At 38.3% G+C, this 9746-nt stretch overlaps 1 long non-coding RNA gene across 6 annotated transcripts in view; it reads right to left on the bottom strand.

Moving 5' to 3' along the window:
• Positions 1-3587: 3587 nt before the first annotated feature.
• Positions 3588-9746, bottom strand: part of LOC131191058 (uncharacterized) — a 60044-nt gene continuing 53885 nt past the window's right edge. For 5 of the 6 annotated variants that reach the window (XR_009153416.1, XR_009153413.1, XR_009153412.1 and 2 more), the window contains one exon: positions 9399-9740. This is a non-coding gene — a long non-coding RNA (uncharacterized LOC131191058). Of the gene's footprint in view, positions 8774-9398; positions 9741-9746 lie in introns of those variants that run through there. The other variant, XR_009153415.1, reaches the window with a different exon arrangement.

The raw sequence follows: 9746 nt of genomic DNA, 5'->3' as shown, positions 1-9746 counted from the left end.
CAGCTTATTTTCTGAATCAATTCCAATATGCCTCAAACTGCTAGTTGCTGGGCAACCCAAAAGGGAAGAAGCTAACATGCTTCTGCTTCTAAGGTTCCCCATAAATATTGACTACTGTGGAAGACAGCATTGGACTAGACTGGCTTCTGGGCTAATCCAACAGTCCTTTCGCCGCGAGCTCAAAACTCACTTATTTATTTGCGCTGGACTGGGTTAGCTTTTTATGGGTTTTTAATTGGGTTTTATCGATGGGTTTTTAATGGGTTTTTAATGGGTTTTATTATTTGCTAAATTTTAATTGCGGCCAAATTGAATAAGTTTTTTAGTGGTATTTTAATAGTATTTATTTTGTAATAGGAATGTTTATTTTATCTGGCTGTAAACCGCCCTGAGTCCTTCGGGAGAAGGGCGGTATAAAAATTTAAATAATAAAATAAATAAAATAAAATATACAACATACACAATTTAAGGGCAGCTCAGATAAAGAGTCTAGCCTAGATATTGTCAGAATCAAGCTAGGAGGAATAACAGTAGAAATGGCTATCCTTATTATTATAGAAAATAAAAGGCAGTCTTCGAGTTGCAATCATAATTGAGCCCAACATTTATGTAGCTAAGAGAAACATTTGTTGAGTTTTGCCCCATTTTAGGACCTTTCTTGAAACAGTTGTTAAGTGAATCATTGTAGTTAGGTGGACCAGCTGTATATTAGGGCCAAGTTTACAAGACACCAAAGGGCAAAATAGTCCTTTAAAATGTGGTCACATGCCTAAGGGGGGACTGTTGGAACAGTCCAGGTGATAAGTACCATTTGGGAGGTCTATTTTTCTTTTCTTGAAAAGTCTCACCTGAAACAAAGATTTGGTCTCATGATTGAAATAGAAAATTATGCTATACAACTACCTCTCTACCCTATATACTGCAAGCTCATATATATAAAATAGCACTTCAGGTTAAATACCACTTCACAGTGCTTTACAACCGTCTCTAAGTGGTTTACGGAATCAGCATATTGCCCCCAACAATCTGGGTCCTCATTTTACCAACCTTGGAAGGATGAAAGGATGAGTCAACCTTGGGCTCGTAAGAATCAAACTGTTGGCAGTCGGCAGAATTAGACTGCAATACTGCATTTTAACCACTGTGACCCCATGGCTCTGCATCACCATGGCCCTACACATATACACATACAAATACCCACACATATCAATGGGCCTTGTTTGCATAGAGTGATCTCGTCATATTGTGTGTCATAAATTGCGTGGTCATATGTGTTGTGCAGATTATTTAACGCTTATTATTTAACGCTTATGAATTATCAACTTCCACAGAAAACAGTTGATTTAACCCCAAACAAAGCCAGTTCTTGCTTGGGTGTGGGGTGTGGGGTGTGGGGTGAGATAAACTATCTCTTCAGTCAACTATGCAAAATGTATACAGAGGTCTTGAAAAAGCAGTAAGTTCCTCTTTTGGTCTCTAATAGTTTTCAAATTATCCCTTCCTTTTTTATTTTGTATGGGGAAGTGCCCTATAACTTCCATCAAAGTTATGATAGATCTCCCAAATGGTACTTATCACCTGGACTGTTCCAACAGTCCCCCCTTAGGCATGTGACCACATTTTAAAGGCCCAATAACTGGACTACACTGATGGCATATTGTGATGTCCCACAGTTATATAACAGTGATTTATGGGTTTCCCCCCCAAAAAATCAATGTTGACATCCATTTCCAGGAAATAGAACAGTCACTGCAGACAATGTGTTCACTTAATGACCACACATTCACTTAACAACTGTCGTGTTTGCTTAATGACCATTGCAAAAAATTTCTAAAATTGAGTTGGCTCCAAAATGGTTGTAAGCTGAGGGCTACCTACATATACTTCAAACTCATTTCAGGAGCAACAACTGATAATCTCAGGTTTGTGTTGCCTGTTAAAAACCTCTGGTTTGGAAATGCCTTATTGCTGAAAATAGCCTGACTACAACCTAATGCAGCTATAATACTAAGTCCGGGAATTTCCCAACTTTTGAGAAATAAGATCTATCTTTTGAAAGGCAAAAAAGAAAGCTGGGAAGAAAGCTTGAGAAATGGTATATCAATGCCTAAGTTTTCCTTCACTTGTATTCCAAATTCTGCATTTTACCAATTGCTTCAGCGGAAAACCCCAAAGAGATCATACACGTTTACCATTGCCAGCTAATTAATTGTTAACTTCAGACACAGCAGGTATAAAGGGGCAACAGCATCCCAGGGACCATGTCCTTGTCAATGGAAGCCAACTGGAAGATGTACAGGAAAATTCTGGAAATGTTTCTCCTGCCATGAGATCAATTTGAAAAGCAATGAACAGAGGTATGTGCAGAAATAGAATTGTTTTACTGCCAATAATTCTGAATGCAGGGGACCTCCCGCCACAGTAATTAACACAGCAGAATTACTTGTATAAACATTTTCATATCTACCAAAACGTCAAATTTCTTCTGATTATACTTTACTGGGGGGGGGGAGTTTAATGAGCAGTGTTCTGTATTAAACAATTCATCCTCTACTTGTAAAAATTTCTCTCAGGATCAGGAGGGAGGAATTAGAGAAAAGATTGAAATGAAAGTATCCAGAATTTTGATCTAAAATATCACCATCAATCTTAACTGTTACTTAAGTCTGACAGGTTTCCTAATTTTCTAATTTGACAGTTTAATGAAGAATGAAGTTCTGTGAAAATATCATGCAGCTTGAAATACGCAGCTAGCCAATTTGAGTAGAGGATGGGGACTGTGTTTAATATGTGCAAATACCCAGAACTAAACCAAAATAGAGGTGCACTCCGTTCATTTTTGTTAATCTTCGAAATACTTTTGGCTCCTACAAAATATTAACTAAGTCTGGTTGCTTCATTGATATATAAATGCTGTTTTCCAGGCAACAGCATGGAAATGACCTGTTCTACTACACTTTTTAAAAAACATCCTATAATCTACATTTTCTGTTAGAGATTTCCTAATTACATACCAATCACATCTCTTCGCTTTTTCAGCTCTGGCACGGTCTAAATTTTTGCCTCGTCTAAGTTACTGAAATAGATTAGTAGAGCAGTGTTTTTTTTAAATGGTTAGAGGACAACCATTAAATTATCCAGAGTAACAATGTAGGGAAATAAGCAGAACTGGATTTTTGTTTTTACATTTTTTTCAGTAGTTGCCAGAGTTGAAAAACACTCTGTGCTGTGTCTGAAGGCACAGACTTTTCTATAGGAATCCATTTTTAGGAAGTCATTTCTCTGTAGACCCACATCCAGATGTGGCTCATTTTTAACTTGATCTCTCTCCCCCTCCCTCCCTCCCTCTCTCTTTTACTAAAGTCTATTTTCACACCTAATATGACTATAAGTTTACATACAGTGATGTTTAAATATAAGTTTAATTAATATAATATATGATTATATATATTATAATATAATAAATATAATATAATAATATTATAATATGATATAATATTATATTATATAAGTTTGATGTTTAAATATAAATATGTAAATATAATTATATTATTAAATATAAGTTTAAATACAGTGATGCCTCAGTGGCTCCATGTTTCTGCAGAGTAATATGCAAAAACGAGACCAGCAAAAGGAAATTCATTCATCCCATCAACTCGATTATAAGAAGCAACTCAAACTATAACAAACTTTGCTCAAGGCCTGACCTATCTACACTTCAAAGAATCCGCTCCCGTAAACTACGTGCTGAACTCAAAACACGCCAAAACCGGGGAGAAATGAACGTATACATTGATTACCGTGCTGACTTTATTAAAAGTAAGAACTATGGTCCTCACCCCAATAACCACCATCCCAACAACAACCACTAGACATGCATGCCCCTAACTTCCTCAAAATCCACCGCCACAGACCTTAAATGCAAACTACTTAATTCACGAAGCCTCGTAAACGAAATACCAGAATTCCTCCTTCTATTAAATAATATGAGCCTCATATGAGCCGCATAGGGCTCAGTGGTTAAAAAGCATCTGAGCTTGTCAGCTGGAAAGCTGAGTGTCTGGGTTTGAGACCTGAGTGCTGCGCAACAGGGTGAGCCTGCCTACCTAGCAGTTTGAAAGCATGCAAACGTGAGTAGATTAATAGGTATCACTTTGGTAGGAAGGTAACGAAGTTCCATGTCCCTTTGGTGTATAGCCATGCTGGCCACATGACCACGGAAAATGTCTTTGGACAATGCTGGCTCCCTTGGCCAAGAAACAGAAATGAGTACCGCACCCTATAGTCGGATGGGACTGGACAGGGAAACCTTTACCTTTTACTCTCATACCCAATTCTGTTTTGTTTTTAAAGAATTATCCTGTGGATGGACAGGGCTCTAAGTTCCTTTACGCCATTTCTTTCCAATACTCTATTAGGTGAGGAAGAATAAGAAGTATCAAGTACCAGTACAGGAGTAACGTTCTAACTCAGATATTGAACATTTTCTGCTGTCCATGTCAATCAGACTAGCCTAAATGGATGGATGCTGGAATACAGTTGAAAGCCCGGCAAATATAAGTGGTACAACTTTGCAAAAGGAAGAAGGCAGAAAGCTAAGCTGTTTTACTTAAATAAAAGCTTTTATTTTTAATTAACCTAATCTTTATACGAAACTTTCCTAGGCAATCTTCTAAGAAATAATGACTAAAGAACACCTGAGAAATAAATCCAAGCAGATAGACACATTCTCCAAACAGAAATCCTAATCAGGAGATGTCAATAAAAAGCTACTGCAGGACAGTCGGCTTCACTTTTTCTGTAGTATTATAAAAATCTACATTTTAAATAGAAACATAGTCAAAATAATTTCAAAATAAGATTTATACCCTGTGCTTCTACAGAACTGCAAATAGCTTCAACTAAATGGTGAACAATCATGTATCATTCCAATCTAAAGCTATAATTTATTTGGATTATAAATATTGTCAAAAACAGACATGCATTGGATATTTCAAGATTGTCAGGACCATTTTTAATATACTATTACAGAGAGTGACACCCCCCACCCCATGAAACTATTTGCAGGGGAAATAGTACAGTAGAGATTGTTGTATGTCAGAGGAAAGTTTTGATGGCACAAATGATAGTCCTAATAACTTTTCCCTGAGTAAGAGAAACAAGGACATCTCATGGCACTGTTACATGTCTCTTTCCTTTGGGTTATAAATGTAAAACTAGCAAATTCTAGAGAATTCCTCAATGATATTGCTGAATGTACCTTTTTGCACTGTAGGGTTGTTGGTTTTTTTTCATGATATAAAGAGATTCCTTTAGGCAAGCAATGAAAATGACCTTGTCACTTAAAACAGCGTAAAGCACCAGAACAAAACTATCCAAGAATCAGGAGAAAGACGTTGGAGATTAAGCAATTCCCAGACCAGGCTCAGAACTGAGATAATACTACAAACTCAGTAGTGCTCAGATTAAAAAAAGAAAAGTGCCCAAAATAAATAAATAAGGTCCAAACCAAAAAAAGTGAGGCTGTAAAGATAAAACAAAATAGAAATATCAAAGTTGAAACTTCAGGCAATGAACCAAAACTTTAATAAAATGCGATTCGATTAAATTAAATCTGATTTAAATACGGCAATAAAAATCACACTATATGGCTCAAATAGTATGGTCAACATTAAGAAATATTTGAGATATTGCTGGGAAGTTATGCTAAGTGATGACATTATTATTAATTATTATGATTAAATTTGCTGCCTCTTTCACCAGGGGGCTACTTTTAAATGCTTCAAAATCAAGCAATTTGTTTCCTGGTAAAGTCCTTGATTGGTGACTTTATAGAATATCCCATGGACTGCATGGCTAGATTATGATCAAACAGATTTTGTCTGATTCTCTGGGATTGACTTGATAAAATTTTGATCTATGGTGCTGAAAGTCACTTCTTCCTAACATGGGGTATGGATTGTACATCTCATGCATAACAGTCAACAGCCTCCATGTGCTACGTGGACAAGGAGCCAGGGTAATTCTGACTGACAAAAATATGTTAATCCTCCATGAATGGTAGTTAAGAGCAGAAAATGCTCTTATGTCTCTCAAGTGAGCAGTGATCTGTATTCTTATAGAATGACACTGCAGCCCCTCCTAAGCTGCTCTACCGTAGACACGCCAGTCACACGTATTTCATGGTTTACTGATGCCTAATTTCCTCCATCAACCCCTCTGAACTGTCTGTGTTCAGTATCAGTGTCTATGACATGTTATCTTTGATGGAGAGGGTGAGGAGAAATGGTTTCCGCTAGAGCTGTTGTCAATAAAATTCCATAAATCAGCGAGTCAAAGAAGGATGAAGGCAAAGACCTCTACAGGACTCATCTATCACATCCCAAGTAGGGTAGAGTCCATTTCAAAAAAAGCTTATAGAAGGAAACAAGGCTTTGATGGTAATTTAGGACGGAATTACCAGTAATTGCTTTATAGCATTATGATTTTGTACAATAAATCTATCATTTTCTTTTTAAACTATGGTTTCATTTCAGCTCTTTTATAACAGAAACTGTACTTAGATAACAAGGCACTGAATTCTAACATCACATTTTGATTCATGAACTGGTCATGAGTAATGAGTCCCTAGGGAGATAGGGCGGTATAAAAGTACGAACAAATAAATAAATAAATAAATAAACCGGGAAAAAATCCTTGAAGTTGTAGTGGATGTCTCACTTCAAATGTCAATCTTGTGCACAACAACTGTGAAAGAGCCAAAGAAGAGCTATGAAGAAAGAAGAAGATAAATATGCTATTATTCTATGGGCTCTTTACAGACCTAAAGAATAACACTCTGAAGTATTATGTGTAGTTCTAGAGTCTCCAAGGGTATAGGGAAGGACAGTAAAAAAGGATATGGGGTTTGGAGCAATAAGAAAAGGTCAGATTCGCTACTTTTTATTTCATAGAAGAAATCAGAAAGGCATACATGATAGAGGATTATAAAAGCTTTATAAAATGATCACCAGTAAGGTATTCCCGGTCTCTAATAATTGAACTCAGGCTTATCTAATCAGGATGAATAATGAAGGGCTCAAGATATCCTCCTCTGGTTTCCAATACACATTCACTCTCACAGTTGCTATGGAAATTAGTAGTTTGTTCAAGGTCAAGAAGACAACAACAGACAAGTAATACAAATCAAAACACAATTTCTGAAAGAAACTTGCCTGGGTGATTTTGTTTTTAACAGTGTGTGCAGAAGAATTGTCAAAATCTACTCCAGAGTTCCAAGATCAAGGTCAGCGCTGTTAACCACCCAGAAGTCAGAATTTCATGAGCAGAATCCACATGAGCATCATACAAGACTTGGAGATCAAATGGTTTTTTCCAACAAGGGCTCATGGGGCAGGAGTGCTTCCTAAATCAGTCTGCAGCCTATTGCCTTTAATTAGACTTTAGTGCACTTCCTTGCTGATCTTTGCTCTTTGCTTTACACTACTCGCCCAGTGCAGGGACTGGGTGGCCTTACATCATCACCATCTGACTCAGGGGTGGGTTCTACTTACCTTTACTATCGGTTCACATCATACCCGCGTGATGACTTTTGATTATGTTCAGGTCAGTGGGTGGAGCCTCCCGCCAGTTTTACGACCAGTTCTATAGAACCAGTCCAAACTGGGGGCAACCCACCACTGATCTGACTGCTCCAGCTGCTCAGGGGGTGCCTGTGTTTGATCAGCCTCAAGGTGATTCCTAGCCTTGTGTCTTCTGAGGCTGATACTCCATAGATTCTTTTGGAGGCTCTTCTTCAGAGTCATTGTCTAATACATGGACACGTGACATAAGACTTTCAGAAGAAGCAGTTATGTTGGCTACTAACTTACAGATTCAGAGAAGTGTTCCTGCCTGGCATTGACGGCAGCAATACTTTTTGCTAAGAATGACAGTACAAGTAGAATGTAAAAGTACATGAGCTTCTGGTAGGCCATGAAGAGAAACAGTATTCAATAATTGCTGGATTACTGTATGTACGTTTTATGTTCTCACAATCCTTTAATGCAAAATTCAGGCTGCTCCTCTCTCTTAATGAGGCTTTCCGGGTTGGTCATGGAAGAGGAAAGGTAGTGAGACCAATAAAGCACAGCTCCAAAGGCAGTCACATCATCACAATTCACAGCTGCTGTAATAATGAGAAACGGCATGACTCTCAAGGAGTTTCCTCTCCTACAAAGCCACCAGAGAAATAAGCCAACATATTAAACGGGAGGAAGGATAGAAACTATGCCTTGCACGGTTCTCTTGGACTTGCCATCTCACCAATCAGTGGTGGTATTCAGCCAGTTCTATCCGGTTCGGGTGAACCAGAAGGAGCGACTGCGGGATGCCCTGCCCACCCATGCAGACGTCATGACGTTCCATTTTTCCATGTTTTTGAGGCTCTGCGCATGCGCAGAAGGCGCACACATTTGCGAACCGGTAGGGAAGGTAAATGAATACCACCCCTGTCATCAGTTTACAATTTCTCAAAGAAAATGTACTGAAAATTTGGATTAGGGAAGGTACGTGGAGCTCTAGTAGTGATTTTTTTTCAGAAGTGTGGTGGGAGAACTAAAAGATGAAGATGAGAGAACCAAAAAAGGATTGGCTGGAGGAGAGAGCTGATTGGCTGCTGTTGACCGGAGTGTGCTCACTGCATTCTGAGGGCAACAACTGGGAATGGAGAGGGGCAGCGTAGGGAAAATGCTTCTGTGTGAAATAGCCCAAAGTTAGCTGCTTCCCAGAAATCCTACGAGTAAAGAAAGAAACTGTAAATTGTCTGAGAGAGCCAATGCTATTAGCCAAAATCTCTTCGCCAAAATCTCTTCAGTGAGTAAAGATGCAGCTTTTTATTTTTTCCTTGGCAATATATCACTTTTTCTTTAGGAGCCCTCTGTGCTGAATATAAATATGGGATGAACAGTAGAGAGACCTGGGAGTTTATACACAATAAAGGAGCGTCTGAAGATAAGTCTGTTTTTATTCCTTTAGAGTCAAGGGGCCTGGAGCAGCTTAAATTTAAATGCTTCAGCTTGTCTAGGATGTACTTTATGTAATCTGTTCAGAGTACAATTTCAGATCAGTGTGTATCCATACATTTCTAGGAGCATTAATACCTTCATCCAGCGCATCCAGCTTTATCTACAAGACCTAAAGGAAGCCCAGTGTAGAACCAGCATTTTGTACAGCCATCATGTTAAAAGTCTTCAAAACAGTCTTAACAATGTTTATCCGGGAGGATTTTTAAAGAACCTCACGTAGACCCATTCTTTCACCCCTGCCTCCTTTTCCATAATCTTAGTTTTAAAATAGGAACTGAAAAAAAATAATAATACAGTGCTTGGAGCTCTCCATTTTCAAAATAAAAATTATACCTGTATCAGTGAGATCAGCAACTGCTGGGACCTCTAATCAAGCTGCTGACAAGAAGAGTCCACACCAGTAAGTCATTTGAGGACAGCTGAAAATAGCAGGTTTTTGAATAGCTTCTGGCTGAGCTAGAAGAGGCTTAACAGAACAGACACGCTTCAACATATGAGAATAGAAAGTTACAAAGCATGAGCATCTGTTCTGTACTTGATGTGTGTGAACCCTCTGTTCCTGCCACCCAGGATTCAAGTGGACCTGTTGGCAGTTTGCCAAGTAGCAAATTATATATCCACGGCTGGGTTTGAGGAATTTGTCCGAATGGTTACTTTAGTCTTGCGTATTTCTCCCTAAGA

Source organism: Ahaetulla prasina, chromosome 2, assembly GCF_028640845.1.
Source record: "Ahaetulla prasina isolate Xishuangbanna chromosome 2, ASM2864084v1, whole genome shotgun sequence".
Lineage (NCBI taxonomy): Eukaryota > Metazoa > Chordata > Lepidosauria > Squamata > Colubridae > Ahaetulla > Ahaetulla prasina.
The sequence above is the reverse complement of the archived record's forward strand: the minus strand, read 5'-3'. Positions and strand labels throughout refer to the sequence as shown.